This window comes from Periophthalmus magnuspinnatus, chromosome 11 (genome assembly GCF_009829125.3).
Source record: "Periophthalmus magnuspinnatus isolate fPerMag1 chromosome 11, fPerMag1.2.pri, whole genome shotgun sequence".
In the NCBI taxonomy this organism is placed as follows: domain Eukaryota; kingdom Metazoa; phylum Chordata; class Actinopteri; order Gobiiformes; family Gobiidae; genus Periophthalmus; species Periophthalmus magnuspinnatus.
In genome coordinates this window covers 8,802,222-8,827,218 of record NC_047136.2, presented here as the reverse complement: position 1 = coordinate 8,827,218, position 24,997 = coordinate 8,802,222, and the positions used below count along the sequence as shown (strand labels likewise).

Here is a 24,997-nt window from a genome sequence, read left to right as displayed (position 1 = left end):
TTAAAACAAGTACAGGTTAATCATTCATATTATTGTTGACACAGTGATTAGATAAGTGTTTTTATAAGAAGACACCTCACCTGTTAGACCAGCACAGTCTAATCGGCAAAAATATTACAAAAGCCATTAAAGGAAAGTTTACAATTTGTTCAAAAAATAAAGTACATATTCAAATTTTAGTATCAAAAGGGGCATTAAAAGTGAATATTTACAAACAAAATCGTAAAAGAGCAGAAGATGTAGTATTATAGTATTATAGATCCTCTTTCTAAGTATAGCTGAGCATCTTATTTTTATTTTTCATTTCAAAATACACCTTTCACAAATGGGCAGACTATTTGGAAAGCTGTTCCAATGTCTCTTATCATACACATACAAGGCCCGTTGAAAAGGCCTTATTCAGTGGGTATTGATTGAATATGCCTTCCCCCCTTCAGATAATGCTCATGGCCGTCACACTGACCACACAGGCTCCCTTCGTATTAAATGAACTCACTGCTCCTGTAACGGTGTGTGGGTTTATGCTCTCTCATGTCACCATCACTTACAATAGAAATAAAGCCCCGCACATTACACTTCAATTAACCATTTAATACGCCCATTAAAAGAGTCCCATTTCAGAGCTGTATGATAACAGTTTGAAAAGTGATATAGGGTTTTATGGGCTATACCTAATAAATCTATACAATAAAAGTAGGGGGGTTGTTGGGGTAAATGTGGTGAAATTGAACCGTGTGTTTAATGAAAATATACAATGGCATGAGGAGATCGTGATCAAAATTCTAGCATTAGATCTATAAGGGGTCTAGGCAATTTTCTGTACAATAGATCATGTGGACTTATAATCAAACTGGAATTGACTCAGTGTTTTCATATGGTAAAATAAGGTTTCAGTCTAGAGAAGACGCTGAACACTTGCTTGACCTATATATAAAACACAGAATATGTATTTATAATAGTTTTGCCAAATGTGTGAGCTGACCAGAAGAAAAAAACGAAACTGCACACCAAAATTAATAATTTAAAAATAAACACGTGCTGTATATTTTTCTTGCAATCTTGAGGTTCCCCGTGTAACTTCTAGTAGAGGGTTGTCACCTTCTTGTCTCCATGGAGATGTTGTTGTGCCTTGAATGTTTCAAAGTATGGTATTAAACTTGTCGATATCCATGGAGACAAGGAGGTCACACTACAAGGACAAGTTGCAAGTCAGATCTGTGGCTGGCTTACGTCAAGGTTTTTTAACAATAAAAAACATTTTTTGAATTGATTTAATAACAAAAGTTTCATAGCACACCTTTAACTCCTACTTCAACATTTTAATTAATGACTTTTAACCTAATTCTTTGACAATACATAACATGGAGTCAACACACTGAACTGTTTTATTGCACACCCATTCAAAAATACTGTATACGCAATAGTGGCTAGATAACATGTCCTGATACACATCTCTAAAATGCTTCTCAAATGCTGTCTATAAAAAACTGTAAACACCTTCACAGACCTCAGCTCACTTCCTGTGTTTACTCATACAGGAGAATATGAGCCAAACCACTGCGTTTTCTGCACAGCTACACCGAAATATAGTCTCAACCCGCGCTGCATCTATTTTCAAATGCCACGCAAACAAACATGCAAACTCCTCCAAAAGTGGGTTTCTTTGCAGCACAGTTCTAAAAGTCAAAACAAATTACTCAATGTGGCGCTACACTGAGGAAGACGTATTAAAAATAAGCTGCGCAAACTGCATCATTCTTAGCACCACCACCACTGATACTACTCGATCCACTTATGTACATTTCAGTACTACTAATGACTATTTAGGCATGTCACGAAAACACGTTTTGAAGTGAAAATATCATGGTCACAGTGAAATTAATTTGTGCCACTTTCACAATAAGCTTAAAACAGAGTACTCACAGTAAACCCTTTTCTAAGTGAATCAAATGAAACATAATGTGACCAACAATATATAATGCAATGAAACAGTAAAGCAGTAGTTTTCGTATCTATAAAAGTGTCATCTAAGTTAAATATTGGACCATAGACAACTCAAATGTCATCATAAAGGCCTAATACTACATAAAATGAAGAAAAACTTGCCCACTAGTGTGAAGAAAAGGTATAGGCAATAACGTGACTTCTGCAGCTTTATTACAACCACTACAATTTTTTATATCCACATTTCTATTGCTGTCACTTGTATTGCATTGGCTGTCAGTCACATCATCTGCACCTTTCATTGTAGTCATTCTAAAGCCCTTTTGACTTTATTACAAAATCATGCTATAAGAAAAGCCCTTTAAACTCAAACATTGTGTTGTTTAGTTGAAACGCAGACACACTATAGACTTGACAGATGGTCCATTCTCACATGATCCAAAAATGAGAAACAGATTGTTGTACTTGTTTGCATTGACTCAGGACAGATGGGTTTAATATGACTGTTTTTCTTATAGACCAAACAGAACATTTTATACTCAGAACAGACAGGGCAGAGAGGGACATCACCCCAGAGAGTGTCATCCCAGGCCTCACTGCTGTCTGATGTATATGTATGATCACACCAGGTAGCATCTGAATCTATTTTGGCCTGACAAGTTATTTTGTTCGTCAATGACAACTCAGAACTTATGTGTTTATGGTAGGGGCACAAGATAGATTCAAAACATGATGGCAGTCTGTAGAAGTAATTCATAGCTCCACTGGTGAATAACTAGATAAGAGTAACTGCCAATGATCCAAGCTTGAGTTTGGAATAAAATAAAAGCTAAATATGACATGTGCCTATAACATTTGTAAGTTAAGCCATAGGTGCACTGTGTAACTTTTCTATTAGAAGGCACGCCACCTGCTTTTCCCAATGGAGATGCTGTTTGCTTTGGTTTAATGTTACACAGTATGGTATTGAACTTATCTATCTAGATGGAAACAAGGTGGTGCTGCCAGGCCAAGCTACAGTTCCAATCTGTGGAGAGGCAATTCCACTTTCATAATGTTACACAAGTTGTTAGGGCAATCCATCAATGCCTGCCTTCCTCCTCATTTGCATCATCACATCACATTTGCTCAATATGCATCTATTAAATTTGAGATGTTGTTAACACATCAACTTGTCAAATTGTTGTATAATATATCTCTCACATGAACTGGTCTTAAGCCACGTCAACTGTCAAAACAACACAGGAGGAAGGTGAAAACAATACAAAGATTGGGGAAGTGTAATGGAGAAGCCATGATGCCAAAACAAAGCTGTAAAAAGATGTTTCCAGTGATGTTTCTTGCTCTAAATGCTCAACACTGCAGTTGTCAGCTGTGATCTGTGCAGCTTGTGTGTTTGTTGATAGAAGGCTGACCCGGGCAAAGCAGGAGAAATCTAATTCTTGCTCAAATTGAAGAGATTGTCAGCACAAAGCAGAGCTGACAGGAAAAACCTTTATATTCTGTGTTGTACAGAAACAGATGCCTGTGTCCATTTAGAAACAAACATTAGTTTGTTTTACAAGGAATGGGGATAGGGTAATGGGGGATTCATTGGGAGATTATGCATGTACTGCCCTGTACTGTACTGTACCTGTAAAGAAAGAATAGACTTATTTTTTTTGTAATATTTTTACTTTCAGATTTTTAAAGCCACTGTAGACTCTGGTTGTGCTCCAGGTTTTGTGGTGTATTTTTGTCGTTTGTAATTGATTGAAACAATAATTGTAATCACAATTAAAATTGGATTAACTGCACAGCCCCAGTAACCAGCTAGTGTTGTATTAATAAAGTCAATATTAAACATGACTGTGGTACACTGGCAGTGCATGAAGTTGTAGCATAACAATGTCATAATATTAAGGCATCTCACAGTAATTTATAGGGATTGCTCATTTCATACTTTCATACTTTGTGTTATGTTGATGCTCACCTCTTCTTCTCCTCATTTGGACAGATGGACCAGGCTGGACGTGTAAAAGGGGCGATACAGCAGAGACATGGGGCAGAGTCTGGACACATAACACAGGTGGACAAAAGACAAAAACAGGTGGGTGGGTGGGCAGACAAAACAGATGACACAGAAACGGAGGACAAGTGACACAGAGGAACACAGGAACAGTGAAGATCATCTCATTTTCAGAACCTTCACAAGTGTAAATCACTAACACCTCACAAAAGCCTCCCCCCTCCACCCCGGAGTTATTATGAGTTCAAAATTAATTAATCTTTACAAATATAGACGTCAAGGTTTAGTCACTCTTTGAAAATGTGTAAGTTCACCTACAAGCATTTTTTTCTTTTTCCATTATTTCTGGATTTTAACAATACTTTCACTGCCTACTATTTCCATAAAAATAAGTATTGCAGTTATAGTAAGTCTCTCTCTCTATATATATATATCTTTTTATATATCTTTGGAAAAAAGAACTTACGTCTTCATACTGCACTCATGAGCCATTAATGGCTACTTCGGGTCTTAGTTGGAGTGTATCCTGTAAGTGTTCTTACATTTGGCTGCATATTTTGGTGAGTAATGTCATTTTATGCATGTCTTTTATGCAAAGCATCAACATTGATTGTTGCGAAAAATTTTCACTTTTGAACTTTTGAACTTTTCATTAGTTTGAGTTCACATGGAATTAGTGATTGAACTGATTAAATAGAGGATTAAATTTATTGCCACATCAAAGCAAAATTAAGCAAAACAAAATCAAATGTTGTGGCTGTAGTTGGATCCTAGATGTGATTCATGTACTTTGGATCAGATACAGACGGTATCTGATCCAAAGTACATTTTATTGTATCATACAAACATTATCAATTTTCTGTTGGCTTAGTTAACAAAGAAATGATACAGAGAGATAGATGAAAAAAATAAACAAAGTGAAGCATGCTCGGTAGTTTTACAAGAATCATAGGGGCAGAGCGACTCACCTTTTGTGGTATTCTCGTATCTATAACTAAGAAGTAGAACATCATAGAATACATTACCCTTGTATTTGAGCATGCAGTAATAACACTTTCAGGACTTTTTGAATGTGTTCATTGAACTTTGCAGTCAATACCGATGAATATTTGACCAAAGCACACACAAAACATACTTTTTTGTGAATAATAGTTTGTCTGCATTTTCAGAGTAGAGTGACAGATGCAGGACAAGCCCCTATATTCACTCTATAATTACATTTGTCTGTAGTGAATAGCCAAGACACATTTAGCAGTAACTTTTCAAATGATAATGCACAATCACTAGTTGGATTAAATCACCTCACTTTCCTGGGAATGTTCCTCCTGAGAACCACGTTTCCATAGAGATAAGGTCTTGCCCTTTCGTCTCTGCCCTTTGACCTTTGCTCTCCTCCAAGGGGGCATGAGCCTTGAGCCAAACAGAATCCACCCCAAAACAATGGCAGCAGAAGTGTTTCATGAAAATAGATGGCGCTGCTGGGCCTGTTTTGCTTCAATTCAGAAGGCTGAATGGGACCTTCTTTGAGGTCATTCTTTTAAGTAGGAGGCAGGACTTTGTGATTATTAATGCAGAAGGAGAGGAGGATGCAAATATTTGATCAACTGGCAGTTGCTTAAATCTGTGAGCCAGCAGTCGGACAACTTCCATTGTACAGTCCAATTCTTTGTTTTTGTGTACTTTTCTGTGCACCTCAAACCCAGTCTCACCTGACGTATTCTTAAGTATGAAAAAGAATGATGAGCAATACAGATGGTAATAAAAGCAATTACATTTTTTGATGTAAACACTAAACTGCAGAGTCATTTTCTTTGCAGGATTACTCAAAATATCACAATTGTAATATTTTTGAATTGTAATATGTAATATCTTGAATTGTAATATTTTGTGTCACTTGTTAAGTTAAAGAAAATAGTGTGCTAAAATGTTTATGTTACGTTTTAGAGACTGAGATGGTTTTCACAGCAACTTTTTCTACTGTGTCAATGGGACTTCTAGTTAAATAAAGGTATATAATCGTAAGAAAGATAAGAACCGATTAATGCGGCTACTTTGCTGTGGCTCTAAATTTAGTTCATTTAGTTGATATTTTAAAAAGATAATGATAATTCAGTTTAGAAATTCTCTAAAGAGACAAATTTCATTATTCCATTTTTGTAAATCTTCAGCAGTTATTCCTTATGACCACTTCTTTTACCGGTGTTGGCAGAGACATAGGGTACTCCCATAGTTTGTCAGTTTTTTTAATTAACCTGTCTACATCGTATACTGTTCCTGTGTTGCTTTTATTATCAATGTAATTATTAATTCTTGGTCAGAGATTTAAAAACCTGCTGACCCATTCAGTTCACTAGGATATATAGCTTTTATCTTATGGAGTGAATCTGTTCTGCAGGTAATAGGCCCATTCTTTCAGTTGGACCAATTTGAGTTATCCCTAAAGGCACGTGTTTTGTTCCTCCTAAAATCACCACTCCAGATGCTGAGCTAGCGAGTAATTACCAAATGTTTTTCTTGCATTCAGAGCCCAGATAGAGGCCGAGAGTGAAATAATTGTTGAAGAGACATTACATTGAAGATGGAGAAAGTACAATGAAGCCTAATGTTATGGTGACAGCCTGCAGCCTCCTCTATAATTTTGTCCTTATCCATTTTGTTTGTTTGCCTTTGTGTTGAAGCATACATGTATTTGGAAGAAAAGATTTCCCACAATGCCATGCGTATAAGTGGTGGTAAACAATCACACCATGCTCCTAATTTTGTTGTCATGATTTCAGCTGTATTGTGAATATATATGTGTAAAGTGCTACAGCAATGGCACTAGCTGGCAGCGTGTGTATTATAATAAGTGTGAAAAATCTCATTAATGCTGTTCGGTGCTGCTATGGCTGAAGTCCCTTGTATTGTCACTTTTCTGGCGGGCCCCCGAGCGCTAGCTGGCTAACTAGCATCATTGCCATGGCGACCCCAGCAGCAGCGATGCCGTCCCCACTCAAACTCACACCTTACCCTCTCCCTTTTTGTGCTGTGACAAAGCTTGACAAACCGCATGTGACTCAGAGGGCTTAGCGCCGGGGAATTGTCAGAACACTCCCCTCCACCATCACCCCTCAACCCAAAATTCTAAATAAGCGGCCATATTGATTTTTAATGATGCCATGGAGTGTGGAAGAGGCCTCTACTGTTAGAATGGTACAGGAAGGCCGGAGCAAGTGGATTCTCAGTTGGAAGTTGACCAAAGCTTTTTTAAATTTTTCCCTGTGTGTTTAAGGAAAAAACTCTCTCTTTCTCTTCTAATATTATACAGGTTCTCATCATTTATTTTAGTGTTTTTATTCATTAATTGATCTCTTTGTCTAAGTCAAGAGCGAACAAACTGAATCATTCTCGCACTTTGCATTGTATTCATTCACTATAGCTGGTTGTAAGTTTCTTCCATTGCTACAGCTTGTCCAACCACTAAAACACAATTACACCAACTTGTTCATACATTACACCAATGCATTCATACCGGCAATTTGGATGAAGTCTTGCCCCAGGATGCAACAGCAGTAGGCAATGTAGTTTTTCAGTAATGGGGATCAATCTGTAGACTTCCTGTTTAGATAATTCTTTTTACTATTTCGGGTAGTAGTAAATCTTTAACTTAGCAGGGCCTCTTTCATGTTCTGAGCCTTTAAGTATACACGTTCTTACAGATGGCATGACAATGGTGGAATCTGAGTGCACCATGTTGTGAATCCAAAACATATGCCCTCGCGATCGGAGCGGCTGCAGCTCAGTGCTCAGCTGTTTCTAATATTTGAGCAAAGGTTTTCCTGCAGGATATGAAAGTCTGTCATCTCAAAGCTCATTTGTCTAGCGCCATTCCCTGTCCTCAGATGTAACACGCACTCAGAAGGTCTTCATTACTGTATTGCGGAGAATAGATCCTTAGATGCCCTTGTTTTGGAGAGAGTAACTTGTCTTGACTGAGCAGTTTTAACCAATAACTAAAGTTTTGAAGAGGGTGTGGTTCTTGTTTAAACCATAATTCATGCTCTTCCCCTAAAGTTTACAATGGGGCCAAAGTAGAGGTGTAGCATTACGGCAAAAACAGTGTTAACCGGACAAAAAGGATTTCAAATATAGTCTTCACTGTTGGAGCTCTTGGTTTAAAGTTTCTCTGCATACTGTCACTCAATAAGCCACAGAGCCATAATAGATTCATTTAATTTTTCCTAATTGTGTATTGTGTAATATAGGACCTTTAATTCTTAGTCACACTCTTGTTATTAATATATTTTTTACAATGTCTTTTATTTTGTATTTTAAACAATAACATCTATTTCGAGATTTGCAGCCACCAATTTACTTCACTAGTGCTTCTCCTGTATTGGCCTATATCAATTGTATTTACCTACATTTAAATACACATTAAACAGGTCAACATCCCACCTTTTTGCTTATCATCTCTTGTTAACAGCCATCTCAAGCCTTACAGAGCCCACTCTGGTGCAGCCCCTATTGTACAGACTGGCCTGCTGTTTAACATAGCCGACGACACATATGGAGCCTCTCCCATAGATCAAAGTGTCGTCACAGCTAATTAATCCATATCGCTGTTAATTAATCAACTTAACCTTAGGCTTTAACAACCCCCCTCCCTTCGACTCCCCCAATCTCATGTCTTAAAATGAGGTGTTCACTCGCTACATATTTTAACCAATGCCATAGAAAAAATTAAAACATATGTAATTTCAGACTAATATATCAGAGTATTAAGACAAAGCTAGTGATAGAAAAACACTTGGGTGCGAAAAAGGAAGCCATTAACCTCCTAGACATTTACCTAATTAATTCTGTCCACGCTATAAATGAAGTGCAGCACCTTGGAGAAGTCGTACTCCGCTAAAACTCATGTAAAATGTATGTCGGCCCATATTAACAAGAGCTGCCAGCGCCCTCATATAACGACACATGTAATCTTTATTCAACGCAGACCCCCAGGTGCGCAGCTTTGTAGAGCTACAGAAAGTTAAATCTAAATAAACAAAAGTATTGACACAGGTGTGACACTGCAGGAGCGTGTTTGTATGTAATTAGTGCATTTATGTTGATATTAATGATAGCGCTAACACGGGTAAGTGGAAGTGAAATGGATTCGTGTTTTTAACATGAAAGTCAAACATACTTTTATAATTGTCCAAAAGTAAACAATTACCAAAGTACAAATACATAATTATACCAAAAAAAAAACACAGCCCATGCATGACCTGTAGGTAAAATAACTTTGAATGTTTCTAGATTATATGAATTAATGTAATGAACAGAAGTATTTTAGATATGCCTCTGTTTAGAAATGTGAAATTATATAATCATTTTGTTTTCATAGTTGGAATCAAATATTTGTTTAACTCTAAAGAAAATAAATACAATATGTTTTGATTCTGCAGTGGCTTAGTAATTATAATTCATTTCAGTGAAGTGTAAAAGTAGGAAATTGAATGTTAACATAAGTCCCATTGTTTTGTTGATAGAGCAGTTGCTGGCACAAAGTGCTGCGGTGTGCTGCCGGTGCATTCCTGTGGTTTAGCACTTTGCTTTAGAAAACAAATGTCTGACCCACTCTCTCTGTCCACACGCGGCTCTGTGTGTGATCAAAATAACAGACAAACTCTGTCCACACTGTTCTCTCAGTGACCACCAACACGTCCAGAGGCACAGTCGCTTCAGCTGCTGACAAAAGCACTGGCTTTATTCTAGACTTATGATAACCATTTTTCATAGAGGTGGGGAGATTATCGAAATATTTATAGACTTTGAATATCAAGTATATGGTTTATAATATAAAAAACTTGTTATAAAGTGATATTTCTGCACTTATTTGACCCATTTTACCATCATTTCATATTTGTCTGAATCTTAACCCCCACGTAATCTATTTCTGATGGCGTGACAAAATCTCATCTGTCTGAATATTGTTATTGGGATACTTCGGAAGATATAGAGATATTTTTATCAACATTGCTGACTTCAGAAGAAGCTGTAATGCATTGATAGAAGTCTTCATGCTTTTTAACTTTTCTATTTGTTTAATAATTACTCCTCATATTGTAATATATCTTGGTAAGGATTTGACATTGCAGTATCATTTAACACTCCATCAAAATGTATGAGTATTACAGGTGCAGCGTAACCTAGCTAGCATAGCAGGTGTCTTCTCAGCAGGGTAACTGTTGATAGTACGCCCTTGTAAAACTTCATCCTCTTGTGATTGATTAAATGTATTAGCTGTAGTACACAAATAAACACAGTGGCACAGACATAGAGCTGGCAGCTACAGAAGTATGACTATTAGTGGGGTTCAGATGACATCACACATTCCCTAGACCAATAATATTTATTATAGATGGGGGCAGCTAAAATTAATATTGTTCAAATTAAGTTTTTTGTTGTTAAATAGTGAGTTCTAGGGTCTAGTCACTAAATGATCAGGTTTAGTATGTGTGAATTTACATATGGGATATTTTGTGGCAAAGTACAATGAAATCAATAGGGAAATCTTGTTCTTGCCCCCCATCTAGGAGTATGACATTATCACAGCCTAGAAAAAACCACCAACCCCTTGTTTTTGCTTACTATTCACATCATTAGCCACGGCATCTCAAACTGCATCTCAAACTGCATCTCAAACTGCTAAAGAAAGCCATAACAGTCTCAAACTGCGTTACCTTAACATACTCTCATTTATGATCTCTTCAACATACCATGGTTGTGTTTGATCAAAAACTACCAGTAACCTATTCTTTATCTCTATTTTCTCCTTCAAGTCATGTTGTTTAAATGACACTATTTATTTTATTTTTGAAAGTTTCTCTTGCTTGGTGAGTGTATGTGAGAGTCAGTTCTTGTTAGTGGAAACCAAAAATATTGAATGCAGGATAACTGTCTCTCCTTAAATGAAGAGATGCTACTACAATACAATAATTAATCAGTTAGATACAGCATTTTATATATGAATCTGTGTGGAAATAATGATCAAAAAATAAGTCTATGCAATCAAATTTGAATAGATCAGCATTCAGTTGTTTGTGTTGTCATTTATATGCTTGGGTTTGGACCAGAGTTCAGACTTTGGAGGAAGAAATTTGACTATTTTTTATGTCTTTTTAATGACTATTGTTTATATGGAAATTAATATCAACATTAATAGGGCAAAATAAAATAAAATTCAAATTCAGGATCAAAAATAAATCTTCCATATTGTCTAGCCCTAACAAAAAGGCAGTGTTTCAGTAAATATCCCTTCTGCTTTTTTCTGGACTCCGTCACCAAGGCAACCTTTTAAGCAAAGATGCCCATACTTATCCACCATTACTAGACACATGTTTAAGCACCAGTCTTTAGTGTTTTTAATGGACGGAGGGCAATATTTTCAGTTTTTCCCTTTTTTTGTCTGCCATTGAAGCTCCAAAACACTGCTACAAACAGACGTCCGTTTATAATGTGGCTTTTGTTGAAGTTCCATTAGGATTTATCACAAAACATAACAAACAATAGAGGTTTACAGTCAAATCCTTTAGTGGTCCCAACACAATAATCTCATACAGAGACCCAAATGTCACGCACAAAACCAAAAGCAAACAGCCCAAATGTACTCCGTCAGACTAGAGGTGCAGTCCGCTCTTGTGAGGCTGCTGTGAGTCATCATTGAGTGACGAATGAAAACCTTCTCGGAAACAATTTACCGGCTCAATCTGCAGCAAATTAATCTCCATCCCTCTTTGCGTTTTGCGTTGTTGAATTATCCGTGGGTGCGAGGAGCGCGTTTCTACCGTTCTGCTCGGTCGAATGGTAGGGCTATAATTTGATTTTCTGGTATTACGTCTTTAGGGGCCTTCTCACGGCTGCAAGAGGAGATTTGAAGTCGCTCTGCACCTCCGGATTAGCGCCATCATATTTACATTACAGAAGCATTAGGTTTTCTCATATGTCTTTCAGAAGTGATGATAAAAGCCATTTCCAAAATATATGCATGCTGTTATCTTGAAATCAATTGGCTTATTTCCATTTTTTGTGGCGTCCGTTGTTTATTCAGGTCATCGTGTTTCGCAATTCATCTAAATTTGCTTATAAATCTAGAGCGTTTTTATCTTTCCATCTCTGCACTGACACACATCTTCATAATGGTGTCGTATAGCATTTCGGCAGCAGCTAATTGCAGTGTTTTTGGCTAGGTTCTTGCAGGCAGGTGGCAGGTTATGTTTTATTTTTCTGCAAACAATTTAAAGTATTGGAGACAGGCATCTTCCCCAATTGAGCGGCCAAGCACAAAAGCCTTATTGCTTGTTAAGGAGAATTGGTGCAGGGGAGGAGGCGAGAGGGTGAGAGAGGCTGGGATCAAAATAGCAGTATTTGCTTTGAGTTTCAAGGTGATGTCCACTCCAAGTTGCAAAGAGGTCAAAGGTTGTCATCTGGATAGCTTTAGCATCAGAGCTGTCCCCTTTAGCACTGATTAAAGTCGGTCTGTGTGGCCCCTGAACCTGTGACCTGTAATCTCCTCCGGCAGCTCGAGTTGGGATCCGGTTTACACAGTTTTTTATAATCTAATAATGAAAACACATCAAATCTGGTACCTTGCAAAACTGGGTTAATGAATAAGCATAAAACTCAAATCTAAATTTCAGATTTAATAATTATCAGCTGTAACAAACTCTATAACCCATTGTATTGCATCGTGTTGTACTGAACAATCCTACCTAGTATATCTGCAGTTTAGAAATATTTATGCCTGCTGTGTGTGATGACAATATTTCTACAATATCATTATTTAAAAAGATTTGATTTATTACACATAATAGATAAATATACCATGGAATAGATGGTACATTTAAAATATAACAGGTGATATTATATGTTAAATGGTCAAAAAGTAATTTGAACTAATATTTAAATGGTGACCAAGTAGGCTTTTACTTTATCATACATTTTATTAGTCTTCATATTCAAATAAGCTATTACTGGAAAGCATATTCAGATTGTCCCATGTGTCACCTGTGTAAAAGCAACCGTATGAAAACACATTTACCACTTTGCATAATAAGCTCAAAACTAATACACTTAATCACAAAGGCAGCCCAATAACTGAGACGATTAGACAGCAAAAAGATGCTGTAATTATCCCAAAGAGCCCACGAGAATACAGTGAAAATAAGCGCGCGGACTGATTGAGTTTTGCTGTTGCTTTATCCAATATATTTTTATGTGCTCCCGCTGTGTTAATAACATGAAGTTTATGGAGTGTGCCCTGTAATTAAATAATGCTGGATGACTTTGAGGGGAACGCAGTGGCTGTTTCTGTGTAGGCCTGTTCTCTTGTGGCTCTAATGGGGTACAGATGGCGGCCAGAGGTTGTCCGACGCTGCAGACAGGGAGCAGCGGGGAGTGTCCCGTTCATGGCATTAGACTGTGCCCCACATGCCAGTCCTGGGACAGAGGGATTGTGCATGTGAGTGTGTGCTTGTGTGTGTGTGTGTGTGTGTGTGTGTAGGACAGCGGTCAGGACAAGGTAAAACACTGTAAAGGCATAAAAGACATGTGTGGGTGAGAATATACAGACATGGACACAGTTAGAGCGAGCTCAACGCACTAGAATCAAGCCTTTATAACTTTGGGGTTAATTCTCCATATATTGAACTGCAAAACTTCCAAATACAAGGTTGTGATGATGCCATAGTTGAACTTGCAGTACTACAACTTGGCAGTAGCATACACGTTTATGCTCCCATATCAGTGTTGGCTGGAGTCGAAATTATATGGTTCTAATCTGAACCCAGTTTAGTGATTTAGTGTTTAGTGCAAGTGCGAATGCATCAAATTTAAATATACCCTGATCTGTCACTAAAATTTGCTTTGTATGTGCTGTATCAATGATGTTCAAACATTTTTATAGTTCAAAATTTCACTCAGAGTTATCAAAAAAGGAAAATTAGTGCCATATGAGCTTCAACATTACACAATAATTGAATCTAAAACCAATACAGAATAATTATCATTAAGACTCCTTTTACTTATTATTTAATAGACAATTTTATATATTTATCCAGTAAAGAGGTTAAAGCATTGAAGTCCAAGCTAATTTACCATGTTAAAAAAGAGTCTTTACTAGTCCTCATGCTGGGACACTGCCTTGTTTCTGAACAGGGGGGATCTGAAAGGCTTTTGATTAATAGTACAAATCCTCCTCTTTCCACTGCGCCAGAGGACTGATGAGATGTGGCATTTCAAAAGACCCCCAGGTCACGGAGCCTTTGAACTTTGACCTTTGACCTGTGGCTCCATATGAAAAAGGATCAGAGACAATAGAATGAGCAGAAGTATCACCTCCTGCATTGCACTGCATCCCTATACTATTATCCATGAGGCAAGATGAAATTTCACCATGGCAAATGTGAAAGGACTGTGTTTTTCTTTTTTTTTTAAATTATTATTATTCATCATCTCTTGGATTAATACCATAGTGAGGGTCAGCAAAACTTCATATCTTAAACTATCAACAGTCACCAGTAGGGTACCACCCAGTGTACTCCCAGTCAAATCTGATGTTAATTCTGCGGCTTGTATCAGCTGAATAAATACAAACTTGAGTCTGTCATGGTGGTGGGGCAGCCCTGACGCCGTGGAGGTTTGGCAGCTCTTGTGTTTGATTAGCCATTAGCCCGTGGTGATGGGAGCCGCAGTCAGAGCCACTCCCTTTGATTACAGCACACCGGAAAAATACATGTCCCCAGCCAATACACATCACTTCAGGGGGCTGATTTGGCTGGCTGCCTCGTGACTCCCCTCTCCCGTCGCAATCAGGCGTGCTGTCATAGTACGGAGAGGAAAAAACATTCAAATACAATTATACACAAACAAGAGCCTGACTCGTACTGTAGGAGAGAGTGAGAGTTGTCATTTTTGGCCAAGCGTGTCACACAATATTATGTGCTGTACTGAAGGAGTTATTGGTAATTGTAGGACCCATATTACGATATTCTCTGATCTACAGTATGTTATAATGTTGTTTCCTCATCACAAACGTTCAACATTGTTTCATTCACACATACCATTCCAGGCAAAGCAATAACATCAGCATTGGAGACAATTAGGACGTAACCTTCTTCTGAAAAGTTACATTGTGTAAATTTAAGACAAATTATTTAGAAAATGTGTTCTACCTTTGTTTCTATAGTTTACCACATTGCTTCCCATTGATGATGATGATTTTCATAACAATTTGGCCTAAGATTTGACTTGTGACCCTCTCAGTGTGAAATATTATGACTATATGGAGCACTAATCCTAGCTCACATGGAAAACAACGTTTGCTACTGCACCACTTAAAAGTGTTATGTTGTAAATCTTTAGTTTTAACAAGGCTACATAAACACAACACAGCCAAAGATCATAAATCACTTGAACATGGACAGACATGAAGAAACTAGCAAAGCTTTCCCCTCTTCAGGAACATAAATTTTACTTCCTCAGACCAGTACTTTCAGATTAATAATGTCTTCCGGATGCCAGCCAAAACGTCTTCATTTCTAACTAACACTGTCCAGATGACTACCTTTGAAACCCTTTCTACCGTGGATGAATTAGGAATTACATTGACTCCCCAGTAACATTTTTATGATTCCAACAACTTTACAACCACACCCCAGTCGACCTTTAAAAATATACTTAGTAGAAAAAGTATTACCTTAACAGTTTAACATTGACGTAATTAGCTCAATAATCACTAGAATTCAAAGTTAAAGCTAGGGTACCAGACTTTTTTTGTTGTAAAAGTAGTATTTTATTTTGTGTCAACCTGGAAGTAAGAGCCTCTGATTGGTGCATTTGAGCGGCTGATTCCAGATTCACTTCACTATCTGAAAAAGTCATTTCTAAAGCTCGGTGAAAATCAGCTTCTCCAGCTCAATTTCATGTATTTTATTATTGTAGCTGTTTTGATTTCCTTTCTTGATATGGTAAAGCTTGCATTCTTCTCACTTGTATTATTAAAAACTGAAAAATACCTCATTGGGCACCCATATAAAGCAATCAGTCAGGTTACTGTAGCAACTAAAAATACAGCTTTAGTCCACAGCTCATAGAAAATGCACCATCACCACACACCTGAGTCAAATCTCTGTTCTGTGATCTTATTCGATGTGGGATTTTCATTCACTTTTCCCCCTCACTCACAAACTCTTTAAGTGGCGCTCTGAACACAACAGCTGGCGGTTCATGCCCCCTGCTATTTTCTCCACATCTCAGCCCTCATTTATCTGCCCCCCCTCTGCTGCTTTCATGCTCCACTGCCGGCAGCTTTTGTCCAGTGGCAGAGCAGCTCCTGAGTGGTACGGGGGAGGCAGGGGAAGTCCGTGGGGGAAGAAGTTGGTCGTTGGGGCTCAGTCTTCTTCAGTTGAGACGACGATGGAGGTACTCCCCTGGTAGACGCTGTAAGGAATTGGCAATATGGAAAAAAAGATCGAAATTATGATATGCAGATGATATTATGGCAATGTTGTGGTTAAGGTTTAAGTAAAAGTGAATAGACTGTATAATTAGCCACCAAAGTGCAGAAATATTTATACATTGTTTAAACAATATTATATTATATTTAAACAATTTAACATCTATTTATCATAGAGTAATGTAGATGATGTAAGACACGTATAACACATAAAATTCCAGTGTCTCAAACCACTATCAAATTGAAAATGGCTGCCGGGTAGAAGCCAAAAATTTTAGATGACTATTTCTCATAGACTGTATAGATAAATGGACATAGCAAACCTGCTAGCTACCGTGTTCCAAGTAGGAAGTGAGCATGGGTGCGCTTCCAGCTCCATTGACTCACTTTACACTTCACTTTACATTGAAAAACTGTTGCCCCTCTTTCGGGTTCAGTGAGCCTTGTCAATTTGGTTTTAAAATGTTTGTATTAACCACTCTAGATGCTCCTGGTATTTTTATTTCACTATTGTGTCAGTAAATCAAGATATGAACATTAATAACAGACCAATCAGGCACCTTCTTTCCTCGAAGTCGGCCCCGCTAGCATTAGCAATAGGTTTGATTGACAGCATTGCTAAGCGCCCGCTCCCTGCTAAACCAGCGGTGCGGGCAGGAGGGGGCGTTACCTTAAACAGCCTGGCTAATTGACTGTTTGGTTGCTATGATACTCGCGGTCAGAACTCGGCTCAAAATTTGCCCCTGTAACTGCTAGCCTCGATGAGCTTCATTTGACTGAACACAATGGTTGATGTCACACACATCCACTTCTTTATACAGTTTTCAATTTCCATAATTATGATTGCGATATTCATTTTACAATATATTTACCACCTTTAGCTGAAAATATGTTGAAAAGGGAAGACAGATTTTTTTTGCAATATACGATCATGCAAGAGCCCCCCCCCCCCTCCAAAAAAACAAAACAAAAAAAAAACAAGATTTGCACAGTATAAACACAAGTTATAAATGTAGTAAAATGACCTAAAAAAAAAACGACAAAATTTTTAAATATATAGTTCCGTCTCTACAGATGTCAGTTATCTAATGGCTTTAACAGTAGTCAGTAAATTCAAGTGTTGGTTTCCCTCAGGGTCCATTCGGTCTGTCCCTCTCCACACAGTTACACTCTTCATTTGGCTCCACATCTGGATCAAATACTTCTCTTTATGGAGCCGGAGCAGCAGAATGGAGGTCTAATTGTTTGTGAGCTTCTGTTTCGATTGCATTTATTACTCCCACATTCTTTTTGTACAGCTTACCTTAACATGTGTGCATTTGTATGTGTATGTGTGTGTGTCTGTGCATGACATATGCCCCAGGGCTACCACACAGGCCAGATACTCTCCAAAGCCCTCAAGCTAAACTGCTACACTTATATAGCAAACATGTCTCAAAAACATGCGTCCTGAAAATGTCATGAATTTGTAGGAGTTGACATCCTGTTGACATGCAGAGAAAATGAAAGCTTGTGGGTTTGCCTGTTAGGTGTGCTTTAAGATTACCCCATGTTATTTTTTTCCTTATGTACAGATTGCAAAAACACACAGTTTATTTTACATTGAAATTACAGGTTTGGTATTTTTAGATAGATTTTTTTTTCTCAGTCTCCTGCTTGTAAAGGTCATTTAAATGGACAGGGTTACACCATTTTCAAAGATTTTTCAGTATTAATCTCAAGGTCAAACCAAAATACATGAAAAATACATGAAACATGAAATACAAAAAATCATGCTTGGAATTTATTACATTCAGCCACTGACAATACTTTGTGTGGCTAGGACTTGCAATGCTTTATTTAGGCCTGTTTATTTATCCTATTACAAATATTGATCCATTTAGCAAACTGATGCAAATGATTTATTTAGTTTACTATTTACGTTTTACTGTGAAAAGTTCTGTCAAAATGCAGAAAGCTATTGAGGCATTTAAAAATCTCTTAAAGCTTGCAGGAGGCACAGGGTTCAAGGGTGCTAGACACAGGAAATGACTGGGCGTTTGTTAGGCGCTTGTATTCGAGTCAAACGAGATCGTAAAAATGCCAGTCTCAACAGAGTGTGGCAGGATGTGTGGCAGTTAGCACATGCTACGCCACACACAGCAGTGTACATCGGCCTGTATGTAAATGAACCAAGTCCTTCTGATCATTACTGCTCCTCCCTCCCCTCCTCCCTCCTCTGGTGAGGCCGGCCACGTGCGCTGCCCCTGTAGCGCTGGAGCTAATTCTGCCATTGACACAGCTCTGCATACTAACACTGCAATGGTGCCAATTGATTAGTGTGCAGACAACGTAGTCATGCTAATGAAGTTAGCACTCAATCAGCTAATTATACAGCATGGGACATATGGGAGCTGTGTGTATAGGTGGATATGCTTATGCACACAACAGTCATGGTAAATATTACATGTGATGAGAGACGTGAGCAAACAAATGGAGAGATTGATGCATGTAACAGCTCCATTCCAAGCTATATCAAGCTGGTGATTTTGCACAAAAATTCCTTAAAATCAATTATGAATCGTATCGAGGTTTGTGACTTCATTAAAGGTGCATGCATTATGTAATTTTTACAGTAGAGGGTCCGCCACCTGCTTATCTCCACCAAACTTGTTTGTCAGATCTGGCTCACAGGAAGAATTCATGTTTTTTTATGTAATTTTGAGCATTTAAAACAACTGTAATGAACAACTGCATGATTAAGGCAAAAAATAAAATCTCCATTGACAGAGGCAGGTGGCAGACCAGAAAAGATTCATAGCGCTCATTTAATGATTATGAGAGCATCTATGTGAGTGAAAGTCCCTGGCTTACCCCAGCCCACGATGACTGGCTACTTATTTTTACTTAAGTTTTTTTTTTTTTTTATTCAAAGTTTCCTCTTAGCCAATCAGACAGGCGGAAAACATTAACAAGTGCCACCTACTTTCCTAAAATCAGTCTCCAGCTGCTTGTCTTTTATTGACAAGTGAAAATCAGTGGAATAGCCCACACATACTGTACAGTTTTACTCAAACAGGCACTGACAGATTTTCTGTTTTTAGTGCTAGGAGACACAAGAGTGAGACAAAATATGTAGTAAGAATATTATGAGATCTTGCAAATTAATAAACAAAATAAGACTGCTGTAAACATTTTTGAAGCACTCCAAAGCTCATAGCTATTGGCATACACTTTTAACAAGTCCGGTTAACACATACATAGTCAGAAGCCCTTTATGATGAGTTCCACAACAAGGTCAGTTATGTCCTGGATTGGCATCACCTGCCAAAACCCTGGAGCCAGGCCCGGGTTAGGTACTCATCAGCAAGCGTCTGGTGGCCGGGCCTTGCTCCACGGGGCCCAACCGGGCACAGGCTGAAGGAGCAATGTGTGGCCGTAATTTATGGTAGTTGATGTTTTAGTAACTTTTTTTAAAACTGTAAATCTTGGTTTAATAATTGTCATGGTAATATCGTTTAATCACTTCTCAGACATTGCCCACAGTGAGGCAGTGAGCTGGTGTGGGCTTGCTTATTGTCTCACAGGTCAGTGTTGGAGTTCACCTCAGTGAACGTGAGTGTCACGTCAGTGCACCTTCATGTTGGAAACACGTCTCTCTCTGTCCTGTCGGCCTATGAACTAAACAGCATTGGAGAGTACCAGGCCTTCCTGGAGCCCTGATCAGCACCTAGTGGTGAGTTGGATCCATTGCCAAGGGAAGAAACCGGACAGACCTGGCAGACCCAAGTGTATTATAAGGGTCTGTTGGGAACGTCTGGTGGAGCCTTCTGTCAGCAAGGTCTTCAACTCACCCCTCCGGAAGAGCTTCTCCTAGATCCCTGTTGAGGCTGGAGACCAGGTTCTCTACCTCTTTTGTTGATGCAGCCTCTTGTATCTGTGGTTGTAAGTCTGTGGTGCTTGTCACAGAGGAAACCCCGAACCCGGTGGTGGACACCATAAGTACGTGCTCCTGTCTGGTCACTGCACCGGACTGTTGTGGTGAAGAAGGAGCTGGGTCGAAAGGGAAAGCTCTCGATTTACTGGTCAATCAAAGTTTCTAGCTATGGCCATTAGCTTTAGGTATTGACCGAAAGAGCAAGATCACAGATACAAGTTGTCACAATGAATTTCCTCCACAGGGTGGCTGGGCACTTAGAGATGGGGTGAGAAGCTCAGTCACACGAGAGGAGCTCGAAGTAGAGCCGCTACTCCTCCACATCGAGAGGAGCCAGCTGAGGTGACTCGGCATCTATTCTGGATGCCTTCTGGATGCCTCCCTGGGGAGGTGCTCTGGGCATGTCTCACAGGAAGGAGGCCCAGAAGAAGACCCAGGACACGCTGGAGGGGCTATTGTTTTTCGGTTTGCCAAGGAATGCTTTGGGGTCCCACCAGAGGAACTGGAGGAAATGTCTGGGATGAGAGAAGTCTGAAAGTCCCTTCTTAGATTGCTGCCTCCATGTCCCAGCCCTGGATAAGCGGAAGAAAATGAATGGATATTCTATTGAAAATACCAATGCAACTCTATATAATCGCTATGAGAAAAATTAAATTAGTTTCTCTTCCCTGCTTCATTAACTGCTCACTTTGTTTCATCCCGACCAGCTGCTGCGGTGGTCACCATGGCAACAGAGTCATAATTTATCATAACCAAGTGGCTAATATGCCTATAAGCGCCGGCTGACCTCTGACCCCACACTCACGGCTGAAACACTTAATATTCCCGTCCCATTGTCTGGTAATTCTGCCGCTCGACGCACGCGGGCTCTTGTTAAAGGCATGTAATTGCCTAATTCAACACGAATCAGAAATGTAGTGGTTAAGTAATCATGTGCGATAAGATTGGGGTAACATTATCTTTGCACATAACAATTAAATAATCAGAGGAGGTTGACAGGAGCAGCTGCTTATGTGTACACGACATGGATTTATGTGTTCAGAAATCTCACTTTTCCAAGACACACTTTGGCATGTTTGCTGTATGCGTTGGAAACGTAAGTGACAGGAATGCAGCAGGAATTGTTGCAAGTGTCAGTCAAAAAAACAAGGGGACGTGTGCCGTTTGCTCTAAGCTGTGGTTAACACTGAACCAATTAGGCTGGAAAAACACTTTTAAATTTAATTTATGTATGTTTCTCAGATTAGGTTAATTACTAACGCAAAAATGTAAGTCTACTTTTTAAAAAACCTAATGACTTGTAAGCAGTCTACAAGTAAATTAATAATTACTGTAACATGCCGTAAAAGTATATAGTGTAAAGTGAAAGTACAACTATCGTGTCCCTGGCAACACATGTGACCCACAGCAGATGTTTCGTGTTAGCAGAGGTTGGCCTCAAAGCAGACGCGGGTTGCCACTTCCACTGCTCTCTTTGCACGGCGACACTGTAAAATGTGAGGAATGCACGGCTAACGTCCTCTTACATTGACTCCAGGCACTTCAGGTGTTTTGAAGGTAAAGAGTAAAGCCCTGTATCCATCCAACATGTGCTACTGTCACTCAGAAGCTCACAACCAGAGGCAAGTCACCTGCACAGAACACGGCATGTGTGTTTATATATTCATGGGTTTCAGCTTCCTGTTACAAGCAACATTTTGAGGGCCCATTAAAAAAAAAAAAAAAAGATTTTGTGTTGTTAATCGCTACAGCAACAGTCCTAGGCAAGGCAAGGTAATTTGTATAGCACAATTTGTACACAAAATTCAAAATGCTTTACAGAATAAGAAGGAAATTAAAATCACAATACAACAAATCAAAACATAAATAATCCCAAATAATCATCATAAAATTTGCATTAAAAGAGAAGAGCACAGTATAAAAACCTTTCAGTTGTATGCACAGCTAAACAGAACCATTTTGAGCCTGGATTTAAGTGTCAAAGTAGAGGCTTGTCTCACATCTTCATGGAGACTGTTTCAGGTTAGCTACATAAAACTGAAACACTGATTCCCCATGTTTAGTCCTGACTCTGGGCACCAGCAGGAGGCCGGGCCCTGAAGTCCTCAGAGTGTGAGATGGTTCATGTGGCACTAACATGTCGGAGATGTACTTTGGTGCTAGGCCATGGAGAGACTTGTTCACAAGCAGAGCTGCTTTAAAGTCTATTCTCTGAGCCACAGGAAGCCAGTTCAGACACCTGAGCAGAGGACTTATGTGTTCGTACTTCTTGGTTTTAGGACCTGAAAGCTAGTCCTAATATTTTACCCTTCTGAAACCCTTGTACAATGTGGCCCAAAAGTCACTGACACTTTTAAATCTTCAGTAGCTCCTATACGGTAATTCTTAAGTTATAGCAGTTTTAGCAGTAGGTAAACTGAACCTTCTGAGATTTTTTATAATTGTTGACTTACATTTGAACTTATCACTACTTTAACTAGGGGAAGTAAAAATGACCTAATTAAAAAAAAAAAGAAAAAAAAAGTTTTTTAAGTGTCCTCCATTTTCAGTTTGTCCCTGAATAGCCCGATCCAATACACTTTGCATAACATTTGAAAGCATTTCCGGGCTTATGGCTCTTATTTGATCCTCGATATTATATTTTAATTTGTTTATTGTCTGAGGTTTATTCACAAACACCTTTTCTTTAAGATTGCCCCATAGGAAGAAATCGGGAAAAGTCAGGTCTATGGAGATCACATACTGCACCCTGTCTTTGAAAACAACTTATGCCTGTAATGGCATTTATGCTTGGCGCATCTCTGGTATTAAAATGTCGACGGTAACACCGCTGGATTTCTGAATTTGACCCATGTGACTCAAAGTACCACTGTACAGTGAGGGTTCGTTCCTCAGTGCTGTATTTGCTCATATTAATGTCGGAAGGGTAGTTCTAAGTGCTCTATAAAAATAAAATAAAAATATTTAGTAACAAAAGAGTTATGACTTTTTGTCAACTGTCAGTGACTTTTGGGACAACATGCACCCTTGGAGACAACTGTACAGTACATTTGAGAAATCTATTTAATCCTTTAGTCATCCAGGTAGGATCCATGGTAAAAGAAAAAATCTACTGAACAAGCAGATAATGACAAATTTTACTTGAAAATCTAGCTTTTAAAGAAAATATTTTATTGTTTCACAAAGAGATGAAGTTCGGTATGTTTGAAAATATATTCTTCCGAGGGTCTGCTTAATGCATCACCAAATGCATGGCAGAGTATGAAAGATTTAGCCAAAAGTAAATAACATCAAATTGCAGACAAAAAGAATCAGTTATAGCTTCATTAATTCACTATAATTAACACAATGTTGAAGCGGCGTCCCAGAGATGAATGCTTTCTCATGAGGAATCCTTTGAATCCTGTTAATTAGTGCAAATATGGGTACAATGCAAATTCTGAATACAAGTGCATTACAAAAAACTATATCACACATTTGTTTCTGTAACATTTTAGTGTGCATTTGGAAAAGTGCAATACGCTGCAGTCTAGCCACAGATTTATATTTAGACTGGGGAAGCCACAGTGTCTTGCTTCTAAACCGTTTTTTTTTTTCTTCACATAGAGTGGAAACTACTACACACTTAAAACGACCTCTACTGTTGAGTACGTCTGCAAATTTGTTAGCAACTTCCTTTTCACATATACACCTATTTTTATACAACACCCCTTGCTTCACTGCCTCCTCTTCCCCTGATAGTCTTCCTCAGTCTTCTTCCTCACACTGCAGACAGCACAGGGTCACAGCCTTAAAGCCGCTGTTCACATAAGACTTTTGGTGGGAAAGCCCTGAGGAGAATAAGGCAGCACTGTAGGAAGCCTAGAGGTTTATGAAGTAGTGTTTTGGAAAATCTCAGAGGAGAGTAGATAGTTTTCACAGTTCGTACATCAGGTTTGACCGCTTATGGGCCAAAATGTTCACTGGCAGAACGGAGGAAGAAGTTCTATGTAAAAAGATGCCAATCAACTATATGATCTAGCCTTGTGCAATGGCCAAACATGTGCTTATACAGAGACAAATGCTCATTTTAATATAGCTACACATTTATCTGTATCACAAATAGAATCTACAATAATGACTGGAGTATCATATAGAAAATAATGGTCTATAGAATATATAGTGCACAGATATTCATGGCCTTTTCTGTTAGTTTTCCACACAATTTTATCCAACCAGCAGCCTGCAGTCCGTCAATGTCATGATTTGTTTAATATTCACTCACCTCTCTTAGGGTAAAAGTTTCTGTGATCCACTGCTGAGTAAGACTACGTTGCCGTAAAGAACATGAATCTATAAATTCATAGTTTCAGAAATAAAAACATAACATTGCAACTGCTTTCTTGTTGGATGGTGTAATTATATGTTTGCATTTTCCACCCGATAGCCTCACACATGTACTCTTTGTTTTGCTTTTGTTTTTACCTTTAATCTTCTTTGACTTTCCGTCTGACCTCATAAGACTTTGAGAGTGGATCAGAGATAGCAGCGAGTGGTCAGACAGGGAAAGCTGGGGGAGGATGGGGAGGAATGCACATGCAGTGGTCCCATGATCCACACGCACACAACAACACTATAGCTCTTTTCAGCGGGGGCACAATGAACA

General features: G+C 38.6%; 1 protein-coding gene across 2 annotated transcripts in view; it reads right to left on the bottom strand.

Moving 5' to 3' along the window:
- The window catches only part of rrm2b (ribonucleotide reductase M2 b), a 158,721-nt gene that overhangs the window by 56,141 nt on the left and 77,583 nt on the right, over window positions 1–24,997 (bottom strand). The gene's annotated exons all lie outside the window — the stretch shown is intronic.